Source organism: Ixodes scapularis, unplaced genomic scaffold (genome assembly GCF_016920785.2).
Source record: "Ixodes scapularis isolate PalLabHiFi unplaced genomic scaffold, ASM1692078v2 PGA_scaffold5__190_contigs__length_132052651, whole genome shotgun sequence".
NCBI classification, from domain to species: Eukaryota; Metazoa; Arthropoda; class Arachnida; order Ixodida; family Ixodidae; genus Ixodes; species Ixodes scapularis.
This window is the reverse complement of record NW_024609880.1, coordinates 89,849,547-89,869,901: the sequence shown is the minus strand read 5'-3', so window position 1 is coordinate 89,869,901 and position 20,355 is coordinate 89,849,547. Positions and strand designations below refer to the sequence as shown.

Sequence of the window (20,355 nt, the reverse complement as noted above, 5' to 3'; positions counted from 1 at the left end):
TCGGCTGGGACGTTTTCGGCCAGTGCATCGCTGCCGTGTCATCCTGTCGTCGCCGCTCGCGCTCTGAACTACTGCTACGTATGAGTGACTGATAGGCTTGTTATCAGTCGACCAAAGGACTGACAGCGGCATCAAGCGTCCAGTACAGTGCTCTACAAAAGCGCTGGAGGCGGAGCGGTTCATCGCAGACCGGCGGAATGCTTTACCTCGGCAACTTAATCTGATACGCTGCTTCTGATTTTGTAGGTAAGCACTGTTTTCGCTGGCTCTTCACAGCGTGTTTGACTGCTTGCATTCCGCTGGTCTGCTATCGTGTTGCTTTGTGTTGCTTCCTCTTTTAGTATCTTTTCAAATTGAGTGTCTGCATGTCATGCCAGAAACCGGTGGCATCTGAAAGTTCTTCTATTAAATGCTCAGAGTATGAGCACTGTTATCACACTGGGAAGTGCTCTGGAGTTTCAAAAACTTTTCTTAAGTCAATGCCACAGGAGAATCTCGATCGCTGGGTATGCAACACTTGCAAATTGCACGCTCGACGTTCGTCTACTTCTTCCCTACACTGTAAAACATTTTTGCCCCATTTTACGGCAAAAGTTGCCGGTTCAATATTGCCGACATGTTTTCCGTAATCCAGAATATGGACCGTCTGTGAAAACAAGACATATAATTTCGTAAAATGACGGAACGTCCGTAGCTCACTTTACGAACAATTATCCATTTTTTATTTTGCGGGAAAAGTTGCCGAATCAATATTGCCGACATGGTTTCCGTAATCTAGAAACTGAAAACGTCCGTAAAAACAAGGCATATATTTTGTAAAATGACGGAATGTCTGTAGCCCACATTACGGACAGCTATCCGTAGGAAATATAAAAGCTGTTCGCACTAAGTAACGAAGCACTATACCTTTCCGCCTTATATAAGGCCAAAGCTACGAGCCATTCGTACCACCTGCAAACTCCCCTCGCAGAGCTCTAGCCCTGCCAGGGGTTTCACCTAATGCATCAAAGGTGCAGGATTGGTGCAGACGGCTCGTAGCTATGGCCTTCAAAAAGACAGAAAGGTATAGTGCTTCATTACTTAGTGTGAACAGCTTCCATGTCCAAGTAAGCCGAAGTCACACGAAGCTTTGGGGTACAGATTGGTATGGAGAGTTCATAGCTCCGTCATTCAATATATGCACTTGTATAATTTTTCATCCTTAGACAAAACACGCAAGAGTTCATGTTTTGCGAAAGAAAAAGAGCACACAACCTGTACTACTCCTAGCCAGCATTATGTTGTGTGAGATCAGCTGTTCCTATAGGCAACAGCTGAACAAACAAAGCAATTAAGAAGTTTCGCCACGATACCTTTATTGGAAGAAGGCATGCCTTGCTTTAAGTTTGGAGAAATTTTACATTATAGTTGTCCTTGCGCTGGCCATCTAGATGCCCCTCCTTGCTTGTGCTCATAGTTGTCCTTCAATTGAAGACATCTTCAGTATCTTCATAGTGCATGTAAGGGCAGCTTGAAATAAAGAACAGTAGAGGATTCGAAATCAATAGACAATCACAACAAATTGTATATGACATACATGGTTAAAGTCTGCAAGCAATGTGCTTATCAACTATCCCAGCTATCCACCTTCCTTTATGACATATAAAACAAACCTTTCATAAATTGAACCAAAATAAAATTTGCATTGACTTCAATACCTAATACAAGTGTTTGAGAAATAAAACAAGCAAATTAAAATTGCACAACTATTCAGTGATATTAAGCACATTGAATTCAGCCGGATCTCCCTTAGTTTACACAGTAGGCTCGCAATATTTCAAACTCGGATATTTAATACTTCTGGTCAAACAAATTTCAAAAACTTGGGTTGCCCTGCTACGTTCTCAATGTATTCATAAGCCGCTTAACTCGAACGGCGCTTTCGTGCAATCCACACTTTTTGTTCTCGCGGCACCGTTGAGAGCACTTCTTTCTGAGCACTGTGGAGAAGGTGTTGCTTTTCCGCAGTGCACCGGTGCTCGGTACGAAGTACACTCAACGAGGCTAAAGCAGAGTAGAGCTGTATATAGACCTTTTCTATGTACTCTCGTCTCCAGCCGCCTAATAGGCGTATCTGGTATGGGCGACGAAAAAATATTCCAACGTTTCAACCTGCAAATTGTAAAAAAATAAAGGGGAGGCAAAACAACAAAGTGTGACGTTTGCCTAAATATCCTAAATGCCTTCTATTGGCGTGGCAAAGGCAAAACAATGTTTTCGCCCATACTGGAAGTGACGTCAATTCAAGATGGCGGCGCACTTGCAGAAAAGGTCTATAGACTGTTTTACTAAAAGATGGCAAGAGGAAAGGGGAAAGGGCTACTGGCGTTTTCCCCCTTGCTGCAGCGTTTGAAAGAGTGAAAATTCCAGATGAGAGGCTTCGCCGGTGTTGGGTGTAGGCATTGCTCGCACTTTGTTTGCGCTTTCTTCTCTGTTTTAAATTCCCAAACTTAATTAGAGCCATGGGCTTTGATAGCGACAGTTCCCCGGTCATCAGGACATCATTGCTCGGTTATAGGCTGCACGAAGAACGACAGAAAGCGTCGAATACTGCCGAGGACCTATGTAGCTTGCATGGAATCCGACAAGATGAGTGCGGCTGCAATGTCTTTAAGCCCCATCTCTTTCCACATGACCCCGAAAAGACCTTTCCCCAACGCCATCCTTTCGACTGTGCTCGGAACATTTTGTGAATGAAGCGTGCACCGCACTTAATGCTGTACCGTCAGTGAACATGGAGTACGCTCGCAAGGTGCGTGCAAGTGTTCTCCTGATAATTCCTGTTTCAGCTTGTAAAATCTTGTTACTGAGTTTATCTTAATATTGATGTTTTGAAGCGTTTACAATGATTTGATTTTATTATCTAAAGCACTTAGTTGAAGGCTGATTACCGCCGTTGGGTGTGGCTGGAAACTGTCGAAAAGTTAGTCCTATTGCTTTTGCCTGAATCGCGATCTCCTGCGCGATACCAGAGAGCCGTGAACCTCTGTTGACCGTCACAGCGCGACTAGATTATTTTTATTTTCAAAATTAGTACCTATTGTAGCTGGAAAGAAACCTTCAATTTATGTTGCTGAAAGTTGAAACGTGCTCATGCATCGATGTTTATAAATGTAGAAACATGCTCCTGCATAGGTGTTTATAAACGTTTTATTTGAGGATCCCGTGCCGACAAGTGTGTCTTTTGTCGAGAACTGAAAACAGCAAAGTCGAGATGCGCCTATTGCTGGAGCGAGTCGATCACTGATTCAACGATTCGAAATTGATGCATGAGCATGTTTAAACTTTCAGCAACAGAAATTGAAGGTTTCTTTCCGGCTACATTATGTACTAATTTTGAAAACAAGAAGAATCCAGTCGCATTGTGACGGTCTACATAGGTTCACGGCTCTCTGGTATTGAGCAGGAGATAGCAATTCTGGAAAACTGATAGGACTAACTTTTCGACAATTTCCAGTCACACCCGGCAGCGGAAATGAGCCTTCAACTAAGTGTTGTGGTCGATAAAACTGAGTCATTGTAAACACTTCAAAATATCAATATTAGAATAAATTCAGTTGCAGAAAGTTACAAGCTGGAACAGTAATTATAAGGAGAAAACTTGCACGCACCTTGCGAGCGTACCCCATGTTCATCGATTGTACAGCGTTAAGTTCGGTGCGCACTTCATTCACAAAATGTTCTGAGCACAGTCAAAAGGATGGCATTAGGGAAAAGTATTTTCGGTTTACGGACGCAACCCACTGCTGCCGGAAATCGGGGTCACGTGGAAACAGCCGCACTCGCCTTGCCGGATTCCGTACAAGTACATAGGTCCCCAGAGAGTATTCAACGCTTTGTCGTTATTCGTGCACCCTATAACCGAGCAATGGTGTCCCGATGACAAGGGGATCATCGCCATCGAAGCCCGTGGCTCTAATTAAGTTTGGGAGTTTAAAACAGAGAAGAAATGCAGGCACCGAACACCGGCAAAGCCTCTCATCTGGGACTAACTCTTTCTAACGCTCGAGCAAGGGGGAAAGTGCCGGTTTTTATTTTGAATTCAAGAACTTTTTTAGTGTTTCTTTAAACATGGTGCCTATGAAGTACTTCATGAACCTGAAATACTATACCCGTTTTCACCTCATTTCCCACATTAGTGTTAAATTAAAACAATGAGAGCAAAGTTGTTTCGTTAAGAGGTGCTCACCTGATAGGCATCTGTGGAATCAGGCATTGACTCATTGCTCCCAGAACTGAAGAGCTGGCTCTGTAAAAAGAAAGTATTGTTCACCTTCCTGTGCATATTTTGTGCAATTGAAAGAGACAAGAGATATTGTTAAAAATTAGCAATCCTTATGGGCCCGTTTGCTCGAAGCGCTAACCGCGGCTAAAGTTAGCCGCAGCACCTAGGAGAGGGATTTTGAAATCAAGTGACGGGCTCGGTAGGGATGCGGGGAAACATGGCGGAGCCCCGGTGACTGAGCGCCGCTCGCTTTGGAACTAATATGTCGTTGTAGCTGAAATATCGGGCGCATAGTCAGCAACGAATGCTGCAGTAGGCTTTTGCTTTGCCTTACCTCACTTATATTGCAAAGCATGAGCAATGACCTCGCCGCATTTGTTAGATAATCTTTCGATTCTGGAAATTCCTAAGCCTAATGAACGCGATAATTGTCGGCATGGCAACGTCTTTGGAAAGCGGATTGCCTTGACTCAATCGGCCGGGTATTGATAGCACACAAAAACAGACAGCGTCCCAATAGACCTTTTTCTAAATTACCCAATATCGAGGAGAACGCTGGAAGTGTAATTCTACGGTCTGCACGCGCTGGCCTCCCTCTTATAAAAGATTCGAAGTATATAATCATAATAAGGCTTTGACGAACGCACGTGCAGGGCAAAATTTGTTTTAGACTTTTTGCTTTTGAACAATTACTACTGCAGACGCCAGCACGTGCAACGTGTGTAACTACACTCCTAGCGTGCACCTCAGTGCTTGGAAAATTTAGAGAAAGGTTTATGGGACGCTGTCAGCTTTTGTGCGCTATCAATACCCGGCCGATCGAGTCAAGGCAATCCACTTTCCAAAGACGTTGCCATGCCGACAGCTACCGCATTCATTTAGGCTTAGGAATGGCCAGAATCAGAAGACTATCTAAACGATGCGGTGAGGTCATTGCTCGTGCTTTGCGATTTAAGTGAGGTAAGGCAAAGCGGAAGCATACTGCACCATTCGTTGCTGACAAAAGCGCCCGATATTGCAGCTACAACGACATATTAGTTCCAAAGCGAGCGGCGCTCCGTCATTGGGGCACCGCCATGTTTCCCCGCATTCCTACCGAGCCCGTCACGTGATTTCAAAATCCCTCTCCTGGTGCTCTGGCTAACTCTAGCCGCGGTTAGCGCTTTCGAGCAAACGGGCCCAGATGTGCAAACTTTACTGTTCAAGGCTGCTAGGAGCAGTTTATGACACTAGTGTTCAATCAAAACAATTAGAGAAAAGTTGTTTCTTTAAAGTAAAAACATTATTTAAAATTGGAAGTGACTTTTACCTTCAAAGTGCTATAACTAGGGTGTGCGAATACCAAATAGTAGTTTTCGAATCGAACACCGAATCAAATCAAGAAAAAAAATCCGAATATCGAATCGAATATCGAATAGTGATTTTATTTGTAGGAATTTTTCAAAGTGTGCTGCAAATGAGACTATTATATTTGCAGAGTATGTGCCTGGTGTAGAATATGCATCTTGTACGGAACAAAAGCAAAAATGTAAAAAAACTTCTGGTAAAAAAATAAAAGCAGTTGCTGTTGGACGTTGGCCACTAAAGATCCAATTTTATGGCGCAAACATAATCTATCTACCCTAAACGTCACAAAAAAAAGTTACAGCCACGCGTGCCTTCTCGTTAAAAGCACAACCTAACACCACGACCTTTTTAAAAAAATATTTGTGTATCTCAGAAAAGGGACATTTTGCGATATTTGGTCTCCATTTTAAAGGGGCCCTGCAACAACTTTTTGACTGATTTTTAATTTGCACCGATCCTGAGCGCACTGAACGTAAAAACTTAATGAAACTTTTCTTTTCTCAAATTTCGCTTTAGTTTAAAAGTTATAGGCAAATAAGAATTACAAAAACAAGCAAAAAATAACCTCCTTCATGACGTAGTAGGTCCTGGCTTGAGCGGCCGTGAACTAGAGGAGGGATAGTGAGCTCATCGAGCGCTCACGGCTGCCGCACTCCGTGTCGACGGCTCGAGAGGGCATCACTAAAGCACGTGTTGGATAGGCTGTATGAAGCGGGCGGCCAGGGCGGCTCGCATTGCATTTGCTGCACGATTAAAGACTAATTCGGCATAACACTTCATTGGCCACAAACGACAGCAAACACGGGGTAAATATCAGTTCAGAACGGGAGCCACTTCGCGCTGCCATACCGCCAAATGGCAAAATCGCCAGCAAAGCCGGCGCCGAAAGCCTTCGGAACGCTCGGAACCGGTCGGATCCTCGACCGCAGCGCCGCCGCGTACATCCGGGTTCTTTCTACGCACGCCGTTCGTCAGCGCCTCATCGCACTAGCCCTTTCTAATATGCGCCGTTTTTTCCGCCGCTTGGTGGTGGGTATGTCGACGAGTCATTTCTTGTTTCCGTACTTTATAAACTGCATTTGTTTCTTTTCTGATCTCATACACCGAACAAAAACTACTTTCATACATATTTGAAACGGTTCGCGACACTTATATTCTGTATCTCGACTAAAAAAAAAGCTTTTAGCGGTTCTGACCAGTAGTAAGCCCAGGACCAAAGACGTCAGATATCGCGCGCTTTCGCCTACGCGGGTCGCCCTCGTAGGTAGAGGAGGTTTCCGCGTCGTCCGGTTAAAATATGACGCACTGATATTTAGTTACTCTCTCCGTGCCCGCTGGCTTGCCCGAACCCCAAGAGACCTAAAACCACAAAAAAGGTAGATGCCTAAATATGATTGCAGGGCCCCTTTAAGGAAGAAAAAGGACACCGGGGATTTTATTTTGCATAAATAAACAGATAGGTGATAAATCTGAGGAAACAGGCTAAAAACAATATAATCTGAAGCAAGGAAACAAAACTTGGTTAGGTGGCGCAAGTCACCGTCCAACTGCCGCTATGCATCAATTTTTCCGTCTATCTATCCTGTTTTAGAGAGCCTTGATTTAAAAGAGGGAGCAAGCGAAACTGAAATTACGAAGACTGCTCCAGCGCAGGTTGGTCGTAAGTGTGCATGTGTTGTGTTGTCGCGTGGAAAGAAGGCGAGCAAACAAAAGAGTGACGACGCCTGCCCTGCCTGCCGGATACCGATCAACGCTTCCGTCTTTTCGTCACCTTCTCGCAGTTCGTAATTCAAACGCGGCTATCGAACAGTTGGAAACCCTCTCAAATCCAGGCACACTATTTTTCCGTTGAGTTTTGTTCAGAACCAGAATTTGCGGCTTACAGCTCCAAAAGAACGACGACGATAACTCGGCTGGTTTCATCGGCGTGGTTAACGTAGTTTTCTTTGTGTGATCGTGCAGTCGCCGATTTCTGTGAATGCGGCAAGTGTGCTCTACATCGGCGCTCGTGAAAAACAATTAGGCATGGCGCGGCGTAACGGGATGTGTCGGTTGTGATTCAAGGGAAGATTGTGTCACGATCGTGAGTAAATCTGCGTGCTATAAAGTTTGTGGCTTTCGTTAATTTTCTTTTTTCTAACCTGCGCGTTAGATTTTTGTGGAATGGTAGGACCAAGAGGTGTTTCTCGCATGGTCTGTCTAATATCACAGCGCTTACATCGGGAGAAAGGACGAGTTTTTTGTCAGCTCCGCGCCGACCGCGCGTCTTTGGTCAAATATATTGAATATTCGAGTGACCGAATACTAGGAATTCGATTCGCGAATCGAATTATTCGGGAACTTTCTTTTCGATTTGAATTCGTATATTCCAGTATTTGCACACCCCTAGCTATAACACATGAAATGCAGTATTTAAGAGGTTGTTTTTTTTTATTTTAAACTGAATGTGTGTATAGGCCACATGACGTCAGATCAAGCGACATCAATTTTTCTGCCAAATTTAGTGGGGAAGCTGAATTGGTACATAGGTCACGTGACATCCATTTTTCCGCTACATTTAGCAGGAACCTTACCTTGTAGGTCACATGACGTCAGATTACATGACAAATTTTTCTGCCAAATTTAGTGGGTAAATTGAATCGGTGTGTAGGTCATGTGACATCAATTTACCCGCTAAATTTAGCGGGGAACCTGAATTTGTCTGTAGGTCACATGACGTCGGGGCACATGAAATCAATTGTCCCTCTAAATCTAGCAGGGGAACTGAATTAGTGCATAGGTCAGATGACATGAATATTTCCGCTAAATTTAGAGGGGGGAAATTGAATGGTTGCATAGGTCACATGACGTCTATTTTTCCGCTAAATTTATCGAAGAGCTTTAAATTGTCTGTAGGTCTCGTGACATAAATTTTTCTGCTAAATTTAGAGGTGAAACTGAGCTTGTGTAGAGGTCACGTAGCAGCAATGTCCCCGCTAAATTTAGCGGCAAATTCACGGATAGATGGACAACATTTTAGGGTTGGAGGGTAATGTTAAAAAGCACTTAATGTTCTTTAAAAAAAAAGCTGCTCACCTGATGCGCATCTCTGGAAACAGGCTTTGACTAGCAATGAATTGTAGCCCCAGGACTGAAGTGCTCTTTCAGTAATGCTTCCTGCACAAACAATTAAAAAAAATGCAAAAACACAAGCCCCAAAATTTTCTTGCCATTCTCCTTCCCCTGCTTTTCTGTGCATTTAATTTATTTCATCCCTTGGCAAATCCTAGAGATTTCGAAGTGCTTATCCTACGTCTTTCTGTTAGAGCCCGGTTCATGGTGCAGAAATTTGGCCGAATGGGTAACCCGGAGCATTCATTGTTCGCCGAGACACTTTTCCTTTTACTCCATCCTGTTCTTCACAGCAGAAACTACTCTCCCTTGACCACAGTCATTAAAGGGATACTGAACCGAAATTTGGATTTCGCAAAAGAAGGCTGTAGAAGCGCTGAACGGGACGCTACGAACTGCAGAACACCACTCAAACATTGATATCTCAAACGGATGGCCGTACTTTTGGAAATGAAGGGCGCGATCAAGTGAGGTCTTTGACGTAATTGTCCTACGGGAAAATTTGAGAATGAGGGGAAGCGGCCTCGCTTCTCTGCTCCTTGCTTCGGTTCACCAACTCGACACGAGACGTAGCGAGGTGAAGAGGGAATGGGAATCGTGACGTGCCTTGTCTCGTCGGCCTTGTCAGCCGTGTTCAATCGCGAATTTCTTTTCTAAGAATATGGCAATCCGTTAGAGATATTGCTGTATGAGTGATGTTTTTGGGTTTTGCAGCGTCCCGCCTATCCGTCCAGCCTAGTTTTGTGAGCTCGAAATTCTGATTCAGTATCCCTTTAAGGAATTTTCAGATCATACACAGGTGGTTGGCATTGCCAATACAAGCTCATGTTTGAGCATGGAATGAGCAGACGTCTGCAATCTGCATTGTCTGATCTACAGGAAGTTTCTGTTTTACCAAGACTCTACCATTCCATTGTCAAAGAAAGGAGCAGGCACTGTTAATAAAAACTTACTTTCATTACACTGTTTTAAAGAACAATTGCTCTTTCTTAAGATCAAATGATCATATTAGGATAATTGACAAATAATGGTAGATTCACATGATGGATCGAATCGCAATTTCCATCCGTGGACCGTTTGTCACGTTACCATCATGTCGGCTATTCCTACGATTTGCACCTCGTCAGCGGACGCCCAGACTGTGAGGGCAGAGTGCCTTTTCACGCGCAGATTTCTGGCGGGTGAGTAACAGTAAAAGCGTTTATGTACAGTAGAGTACCAACAGCACAGCAATATTTTTGTTTTCGAATAAGCCAAACAAAGATAGTGCACCACTGTGTTTTGTCATTCGCTGTTTCATTTTGTCGAGCCACTCTTACTTTCCACTCGTGAAAGAAGCTGCAAGAACTTTGCCCAGTTGATGCGCCGCAGGTTCTGGTACTCCTCCAGGTCGGTTTCAAGAAGCTTCTGTGAAAACCTGCCTAGCACGCTGCAATCTTTCCTGCACGTCCACCCAGTTTTCCACCCAGCAAGACCTTTCTTACGGCTGTAGTGTGCTGAAGAGTGGTGCACAAGGAAGCAATGCGTAAAGGCATTTCCAATTGCCTCTCCGCGACCCCAAGACTTAATCGCTTTAATGCTGAAGCCTTCTGGAGCAGGACTGTACTTGTGTCATGTGGTTAGTAGAGCTAGTGGTGCTTCACGCTAAGCCTGTCACAATGCTTTGTCTCGCTCGGTATGTAAAAGCAACACACGATTCTTTTTCATGATAGCACCGTGATCATAGTCGCAATCATCACTTCTGACCTTGGAAAACGGTGCCACAGTGCGATGTTGGCCTGTTGTGGAATTGCAGGGCCGTGAAAAGGTTCAGTCTGTCCTCGCTGTCATCAGCTCGTCTCCTCCGTGTGGACGCACTTGGGGGACTGACGTTCCGTGGACGTCTTGCAAGTGATCAATCCATCTGCAGATAAGCTCGTCGTGTGAATCGGTCATAAGTAGACTGCAAAGTCTGCACTCAACATTTCTGTTGACGTTGCCTGCACGTCATGAAAGTGTGTCTTATATCCAGTTAGATATTCTCAAAGGAACGAGGAAAATGCATAATAATGTTGCACATTGTTCACCGTAACCACTCAAGTTTTTTCTTTCCTCTAGCTTTTTATTTTATTTTATTTTTATTGCACGTACGGCCCAGGCCGCACATGTTTCCACAATTAGTCACCATCCTTAAAACCTGCACAATAAAAAAATGCGTGCTGCCATCTCTAAGCAGCTTCGAAAGCTACAACGAGAGGTATGCTCAGAACAAACCTGGGATGCCCAAAAAGAAACAAGGGGTAAGGTATAGTGCGCGGATGAGCTACACTCATCCTAAACGGTTCACGGACGGCTGTATAGACCGTTTTACTGAAAAAGGGCGAGAGAGAAAAGAGGAAAGCTACCGGCGCTTTCCCCCTTTCTGGTTGTGTAGAAAGAGTGAAAGCCCCGGATGAGAGGCTTGGCCGGTGTTGGGTGTCTGCAGTGCCCCAACTTCATTCGCACCTTCTTTTCTGTTTTAAACTCGCACACTTAATTACAGCTATGGGCTTCGATGGCAACAGTCCCCCAGTCATCGGGACACCATTGCTTGGTCATAGGGTGCTCGAATAAAAACAGAAAGCGCTGAATACTGTCGGAAGACCTATGTAGCTTGCAAGGAATCCGGCAAGGCGAGAGCTGCTGCAATGGTCTTTAAAGGCCCGTACACACTCTTGCAACCGAGTAAGACCGAGAGAGACCAGACCGCTTTTTAAGCCTCTTGCGATCTCTTAGGACCACCTCCGCGCTGCAGCCCATCCGGTCCTAAGAAGTCGCAAAAGGCTTAAAAACCAGTCTGGTCTCTCTCGGTCGTACTCGGTCGCAAGAGTCTGAACGGCGTTTAAGCTCCATGCTTTCCACATGACCCCGGTTTCAGGCGGCAGTGGATTGCGTCCGTGAACCGAAAAGGCGTTTCCTCAACGCCAACCTCTCGACTGTGCTCGGAACATTTTTCGTGAATGGAGCGCGCACCGAACGCTGTATCGCCAATGAACATGGGGTACGCTCGCAAGGTGCGTGCGAGTTTTCTGGTGATAACTGCTGTTTCAGCTAGCAAAATTTTGTAACTGAATATATCTTAATATTGATAATTTGCAGTGGTGACTGACTCGATTTTATCGTCTACAACACTTAGTTGAAGGTTCGTTTCCGCCGCCAGGTGAGGCTGGAAATTTTAGAAATGGTAGTTCTATCGGTTTTCCTGAATCGCAATCTCCTGCGTGATACCAGAGAGCCGGCAAAAGCGCTCCTTGGAGTGGCGCTGGTGGGTTGTTTCCACTGATTGGGCGCTTTGAAATGCTGGACGGTCGCTGCAGGGTATGGCAGTTTAGCTCTGAAATGAAAGGCACTTGGAAGTGAGTTGCACCGTCTCTCGAGCTTACACAATTAAGGCTGAACCGCATGTACGCGATTTAGCAAGCGACGAAGATTGCTCACTGTAGCTCGGTTTTTCGATTTCTAGAAAACGTTGCTCGTCGCCTTGGTCGCTTGTTCCCGTCGTTTTCGTGTGATTCGCCTCGTCGTGCGGCTGATCGAGCGATTGCGAAAAGGGTTGCCATCATTTGTCTCGTTGCTCGCTAAATTGCTTACATGCGGTAATCAGGCACTTAGCCGGGGGGGGGGGGGGGGGGGGGGGAGGCATGGGGCCCGCCCCCCTCCCCCCCAAAATCTTCCCTTTTGCTGGGGCCTCCTCTCCCCCCTACCCCTCATACAGCATTCTGCAATGGGCGAGCCCCCCCCCCCCCCCGCCCCCCTTCCGAAACAAAATCCTGGCTATGCGGTTTATACTTTATGGTTGTCGGCACTTGCGAAAATGTGAAGCTTGAATTTTATCGAGGGCTTTGCCCTTGCCGACTGTCAGACTGGTGGGAAAACTTTGGGTTCCAGTGAAATACCACCACATGATTTCTCGCTTGCTTATGAAGTGAGGAGGTGGTGGTTTGAAAATCAGTTCATGGTCTTTAGAGGAAGTTGTTTAAAACACCTTTTTAGAGCGCAGCTCTTAGGGGCCCGTTTCCGGCTTGAGCGGCGTCGGCGTCGGCGTCGGCGTCGGCGTAACCGCGCTGTGCATCATGGGAAATGTCCCATAATGCACCGCGCGAGCCCCCCACCGGGGTCACGTGACCTCGTGGGGGGGGCATGTGACCCCCCCGAGGTCACGTGACCCCGGTGCATCTTGGGAAATGTCCCATAATGCACCGCGCGAGCCCCCCACCGGGGTCACGTGACCTCGTGGGGGGCACGTGACCCCCCGAGATCACGTGACCCCCGAAATCACGTGACTCCCCTGAGGTCACGTGACCCCCGCCGATGTCGCGTGACCCTTAATGACGTCATCGTCACTGATGACGTCACCGGCATCCACATCGTCATCGTTATCATCACTGATGACGTCATCATCACTGATGACGTCACCGGCATCCACATCGTCATCATCACTGATGACGTCACCGGCATCCACATCGTCATCGTCATCATCACTGATGACGTCACCGGCATCCGCATCGTCATCGTCATCATCACTGATGACGTTACCGACATCCGCATCGTCATCGTCATCATCACCGATGACGTCATCAGTGACGTCACTGATGTCGTCACCGACATTCTCATCGTGATCGTCATCATCACTGGTGAAGTCATCAGTGACGTCACTAATGACGTCATGGGTACCCGCATCGTCATCGTCACTGATGACGTCATCAGTGACGTCAGTGATGACATCATCTGCATTGGGGGTCACGTGACCCCCAAGGTCACGTGACCCCCCAAGGTCACGTGACCCCCCAAGGTCACGTGACCCCCCCTGGTTAGTTTAACCCCCCCCAGTGCCCTTCCCTCCTCCTCCTCAAGAGCTGCGCTCTAATTCGGCGTTACAGGGAGTTGTAAGCAGCTTTCACTTTTTTTTCTGTTACTGTTGTCACTACTCAATGCGCGTTTTTGTTTTTTCTTCCAACCTTCTCAATCAAGTACTGCCAGAGGGTTAGTAAATAAGCGCAACATATACAGGATTTTGTACAGAAAGTCAGTGCCCCAGTCGAAAAAGAACTCTTTATACTCTCCGCAAACAACATCATCAATACAGACCCTACTTCTAAAGGTGCACGTCACGCATTGTTTCGAGCAGTTTCCGAAAAAAACGACCTAGAATCCAACCCCCCGCAGTGGAAGCGAATACGCGCGCCAGCACGCTAACGGGTACTTTTACCAGTCATGGGTTCTGCAAAACACACCGCCTAGCTAGGCGATACCAAGACACCACGCGATTTGCAGCAGTCAAGCCTTGTTTACCGATCTACGAGATGAAGCTCCGATATAATCACCAAGTGCCTCGCTCCTCCGCCCCAGCTGCCTCCGGTGGAACCTTTGCCTCTGGGCGCCTTCCCGCAATCTGACTGCTCGCTCAGTGACAGATCGGTTCCGGGACTTACTTGGCAAAAGCTCGAGGGCCATCCAATGCGGAACGCACGTGTGCGACAAGGAACCGCTCACGGTCGCTTTCACGTCGCCTGCGCACACAAGAACACGACATAAACGCTCCGAACAGAAAGGACTGAAGAAGTAAAACGAATCGGCGAGCACTCACCAATTAGACTCAACTCCACAGCTAGTTCCACGGGCCCGCCGGCACCTAATAAACTTCCTTTTTCCAAGAACGTTCTTCGATGTTCTTTTCCGAAAGATTGGAAGCGCCCAACATTACGCCCGAAAGTTTGAAACTCGCTTTGTTTTTGTGTTTCGTTACGATGGTGATGGCGATGCGATGCGGCGATGCTCGTTGGTTCCGGCCACCGTGGTTCCGAACAAGCTCATTTGACGCAACATAAATGTGCTTGTTTTAGTCAATTAAATTTCAAATTTTCAAATACAGAAAGTTGTTTTAACATTTATATAATTATTTGTAATAAACCATGTTGTAGTGCATTGTGTACTAAACTGAAGCTTGGCCATGCTTGGCCAGCTCGGCCTCGTTTCAGTTTATCATGGCGGCGACCACCACTCTCCCATGTAGCGTGCTCGACCTATTTGCTGTGCATTGGTTGTCTTGTTATCCACCTCCTGCGATCCGCATCAGCAACAAGCATGCGATATTGTCTGCTCGCCGGAAAGAATATCCAGTCTTCTTGGAAGCAAGGCCCCCACTAGGGTTGCTCGGACGTCGTCGGCACCCACGAACCGACTCGGCAAGCCTCACGTCGTTGCTTGGTGCCTCCACGTTTCCGGCGATGGATCCCCAAGCCCTGGCCTCAGCCGTATATGACGTAGCCGTTGAAAAACAATTTACGACAATGCGGTGTCTTTGGAATGCCATTACTACGATCAGTGGCTCTTAAGACCTCAGTAGCCCCCCTTCAATGGTGAGCTCTTCGATGTGAACGCTCTTACCTTCAGCGTCCGGAGACTGCTGCGATTTTCCGACGAGAACGGACGTCTTTTCCGGGCTCCGCGAACCCTAAAATCTGTACGTGATACTGGTATAAATATCGCCTCGCACTGTCGGCCCGCCGCAGCACGTCCAGCGAGAGGTTAGCTTGCTCGAGTCTCGTTCTGTGAGCGGCGCGCCCGTTTCCGCTTCGAATATGGCTTCAGCCGACACCGCCGCTTCGCAGCTCACCAATATCTCTGCATCCATCCTGAGCCAGGACGTGGAAATCCCCCTAGAGGGAGATGAGCTAGGTGGAAAATGGATCACCCCTAGAAAGCCCCGCAAATCTCGTCTTTCGGCCCACCCCAACCCCGAACTTCACGCAGTTATAGTGCATCTCCCAATCCTTCCTGCTGGCGCAGCTGTGCAGCCTCTTGGCATTTTGCCGGCGTTCTTGCAAGCCACACAGCTCCCTGCTGTGCGGGGAGCTGTGCAAGCCGCACAGCTCCCCGCACAGCTCCTTCACGCAAGGAAAATGGACACAACAGGTTCAGCCATCATCACCTTCATCGGAACCCATGTCCCTTACACAGTGTACTACCGTCGCCTCGAATTTCGCTGCCGTCCCCTCAAACCTCGAGCCCATCTTTGCAACAACTGTCTCAAGTACGGGCACCGTCCGCTGGCCTGCCCGGGCAACCAGTGACGCTGCCCCACGTGTTCCACCACCCTGACCCACCCGGACGAAGCTCATCCCTGCACACCCGGGTTTGCCTTGCTTCAACTCGCAGTGTGGTTCTCAAACAGGGCACTTGGTCCCGAATAAGCTGCTGCACCTTCACTCACTCCACGAGACGCATCCCTCAACAGTTTTAGCGGTATGTAAAGCGTGGATGCAGGATTCGGTTTATGACAGTCACATTGTCGATTGCTACAGTGGAGCACACTGCTTACAGAAAAGATTGTGCTAAGAACTGTGGAGGTGTGCTAGTCGTGGTACCTTTACCATTACCCTTTTGGTGACGCCGTAACCTGAAGCTGGAACCTCCCACAAGCATGGCAAGGTGTTGCTATGCTGTGCGTGATGCCCGGCTTCTGTGAAAGCTGAGTCCTACGATTTGCCCAGCGTGCCACTGGTGCTGATTAACACAAATTAATTAAATGTGTGCATACTAGAAGTCTTCCAGTTGAGTCGCTCAGAGTGCAGTGTATACCATGGAACCATTTCCAGTGGCCCAAACGCTCGGCAGTTCAACGGGACAGTGTGCTCAGTGCAATTGTTCTCAACATGTTTATTAATCGTGATAATGCCTGCCTGATATCGACTCCCCTGCTGCTACGGATGACCAGAAACCACGAGGGTTTGCAGAACAACATCGACAAGGTCTACTATAAACAACCACCTATGCTTCTTCACATAGCATTTTAAGTAGTTTTGTCCAAAACATGCGGAACACTGGGTCTTTTACTTTGCGTATCCAGTCGATGAATGAATGAATTTGGAGTTTTCTGGCGCAGCAGCAAGCGTATCCAGTGGAACCGGCCATAGCACACTTAGGTGTTTTCCGCAGCCCTGGTCCTGCCATACCTAAAGTATTGCAACTCCATATGAGACTCCTATGAGGTTGATCTTGTAAGATCAGGTGAAAGTGTTCAGCAAAAGGGGGCAGCTTACGCTATTCTTCGGCAGCCAAGCTCTCTACGGATCACTCACTGCTCTGACATTGGCTGGAATTCTGGCCCTTCACTGGTGGGCCTGAGGTGACCTCAAGTGCGGCCCTTGAGTGGGTCATCTTATTCTGCCTCCTAGACAACGTTGTGGAACTGCAAGGTCACGTGACAGCACTGAAGGGAGTTGTTCGCAAGAATTGTGCCGGTGCCTTTCAACCGTTTCCTACCATAGAGCAACAACATTTCTTCTTGGTGTGGTTTTTACTGTTCTGGCAATCTCTCTTTGTGCACTCATGCAGAACCCCCCTAACAATCATCACAAGGTCGAAAACTTCTGTAGGCATGCAACTCGTCAGCTTCACCCTCAGTGAAGTGAAGCAGTGCCTATGTGCTTTACTGGGAATTATGAACTTTTACTTAATTTCTATTCGGTTTTTTCCATCGCCCCTTTTATCTGTTCCTTTTGCAGGGTACGGTAGGATCCTTGGTAGCCCTTGGCCTCTTTACTATAAGGCCACTTTTAGCAGGATTAAACGCCCACTTTTAGCAGGATTAAACGTTAAAAGCACATTTAACGCTTTTATCCTCTATTGACACACAACTGTATGCAATTTTATTCTACCTATCACTGCAAACAATTTTCGTCCCATTTTACGGAAAAAGTTGCTGGTTCGATATAGCAAAAAACGGGTTTTATGTCTGTTAACTAAGAAACGGACACAGAGTCCGTCAGAATTACGACAAAAGTGTTTGTAAAATTACGGAAATTTTTTAGTGTAGAGTCTCAGTCTGCACGGGAGTGTCCACTGACCTCGCACGTCCAGACAGCTAAATCATCGGTACATCCAGCTGTAATTGCGGTTGGCCAAAACCAAACGCAAAACACCGAACTGAATGTAGCAAACGTGTTGGTAGCTATGAATGCAAAACTGGACACGCTCCTATACTTAAAGGCAACAGTGGGTGGTATGGAACACTCCCTCCAGCATATGTCGGAAAATTACGACGATGTGTTGAAACGTGTTGGTGAGCAACACGAGGAAATAAAAGACTTGAAGAAAAGGGTCACAAACTTAGAGAAATCAGGGGCCGGAGCAGAAATTGATAAACTGAAGCAGAAAGTTCACGACCTGGAACGGAGGAACCGCAAAGAAAACTTAGAAATACATGGGATTCCCACAAGTGAAAATGAAAACCTCATGGCCAAACTAAATGAGCTGGCAGGGCAACTTGATGTTCCCGACTTGACCACAGATGAAGTTGTTGTAACGCACAGACTTGCTTCACGTCCAGATGAAACACCCGGAATCATTGTTCGATTTGCTAGCCAGGCAACGCGAGACCTGTGGCTAGATAAACGGTCAAACCGTGAAACGTGCCCGAAGCAAGGTTTATATTTCGGAAAACCTGACGCAGCAAGAAAAATCGCTTCTCTGGGAAACAAAAGAATGGGCAAAGGTGAAGATGTGCCAGTTTGTCTGGTATAGGAATGGAAAGGTCTTCGTAAGGGAGAAGGATGGGGCTCGGTCCTAGCTAATAGCAACGAAGGATGACTAGTCAAAACTAGGCTAGTTTCGTTGCTCTTTCAGTTGGTTACTCTAAATTTAGTTTCTTGTTTCTAAACAAGAATGACAAGCCATATTTGTCGTCACGTGAGGTTTTTCTTATTTTTAAACACAAACATAATGTTCCATTTAGTCTGTTTCAGCTTAATGTACAATTCCTAAGAAATAAAATTAAGGAACTATACTTCGTCTCATCCTACGATGGACTAAAAGCAAAAGCTACGGACCGCCAGATCCAATCACGAGCCGCTTAGAAATCGTGCGGTATTTCGCTTCGATGCAGCCATCGGTGCCCGCGTCTCGGGCACGGATACGAGTGGACAGTGGTTCGAAATGAAGAGCATTTAGTGACTCAAGAATTTTACATCGCAAAGAAAGCCGCGACATATAGGCTCTTTGCAGCGTCGAAGCTATGGGAATGAAGTGGCGCTTTTGGATTCCAGCATTATTCGTCCACCTCTTATCAATGTTAAGCATGTCATAGTATAGCGTCGAAAGTGATTTGACCTGGCGGCCCGCGGCTTTGGCCTTTAGTCCGTCGTAGTATGAGACATAGTATAGGAATCTTTTTGGGTAGTTTTGATTTCATGTACGATGTAATTATGTTAACCGAAACATGGTATAGGTCAAGGGATGAAGTTGACGCGCTAGAAAATAATGAACATTTCAATTTATGCCGTAATGTTAAACAAGGTGGCGGTGTATGCATGCATGTAAAAAGAAGTTTTGAGTGTGTCGCGATTGATGATTTTACGATTATCACAAATGACTACAAGATGCTGACGTTAAAACACGATAAATCTGTATTTTGTGTTTATCGGCCGCCAAGTGAAAATATTACTACTTTTCTTGAATTTATTGATCTGTTTTTGAGGTTTATTTGTGAAAATGACTATGGTTTTTTTGTGGTGGTGATTTCAACAGAGATATGCTTACGTCTTTTCCAAGTCAACTAGAGTTCCTTTCTTTATTTCATTCCTACAGTCTGCTTAATGTTATTGTACAGCCTACTCGTATTAAACCTAATCACGAAGCATTGCTCGATCTGTTCTTAACAAATGTGTGCGAGTCTGATGTAATCTCGGGAGTAGTGGGAGTAACCATTAGCGACAATCTGGCAATTTTTATGCTTGCTGACATAGGCTTTAAGGAGAAGGAAATTAGTTCACAAGATGTTTATTTTAGAATCGTAAGCGCAAAAAAACCTTGAAACATTTGAACGACAAGTGAACTCTGAGGACTGGGGAGTGGTTCTGTCTAGTGTGTCGGCTGATGAAGCCTTAATCTTTTTTTTAGAAAAATTTAGTATAATATATGATCGTTGCTTTCCACATCAATCGCATAAAGTTCACCATAAATCCCGTAAACCTTAGTTTTACGTCTGAAGTCTTAAACATGATTAAAAAGAAATGTCCTTTATCATAAATTTGTACTTAGCAAAGATGTTGCCATTTTGTCTGCCTCCCGAAAACAACGAAACGCGGTAACTAAAGCCCTAAGACAAGCTAAACACGCATACTTCAAGAATTTGTTTAAAGGCCGCTGTACAAACGGGACGTTCTGCAGGGAAGAACCTTCTCTCCCGAACCTGGAGACGGAGAGGGAAAGGGCCAGCGTTGGGTGGAAAGAGCATCTAGAGAATGGGATTAGCCTCGGGGCGAGCCACCCTCTCGAAAGGGAGTGGGGACGGAACAAAGCTGCCGTGGGGGTTCCGGCTACCAGGTGGAAGATAAGCTTGTCAAACGGCGACCTCGGATGCGAGGACGGGCATGTCAGAGAATTTGAAAATAGCTGCTTGATTAGCTGGAGGACCCACTGCGGTCTACTGGCTCTAGAAGATGACTCGGATGAAGAAAACTCGTTTTGCTCCAAACTCTAGAAGCATTCTGGAACGTGAACTCTTGCCACAAATAAAAATAACACATACATGAAAAACTACGAAGGCACCTAAGCTTTCTCCTATGATCCGAGAATGCGGGAGCATTACAGGCAGAGTTATGTTGGCGCAACTT

At 46.3% G+C, this 20,355-nt stretch overlaps 1 long non-coding RNA gene across 1 annotated transcript; it reads right to left on the bottom strand.

Moving 5' to 3' along the window:
• Nucleotides 1-1,348: 1,348 nt before the first annotated feature.
• LOC120841153 lies at nucleotides 1,349-8,824 on the bottom strand. The gene is made up of 3 exons (XR_005715702.3): nucleotides 8,687-8,824; nucleotides 4,229-4,288; nucleotides 1,349-1,509 (listed from the first exon to the last, which is right to left on the bottom strand). It is a non-coding gene; the product is annotated as an uncharacterized LOC120841153 (long non-coding RNA).
• Between the last annotated feature and the right edge of the window lie 11,531 nt (nucleotides 8,825-20,355).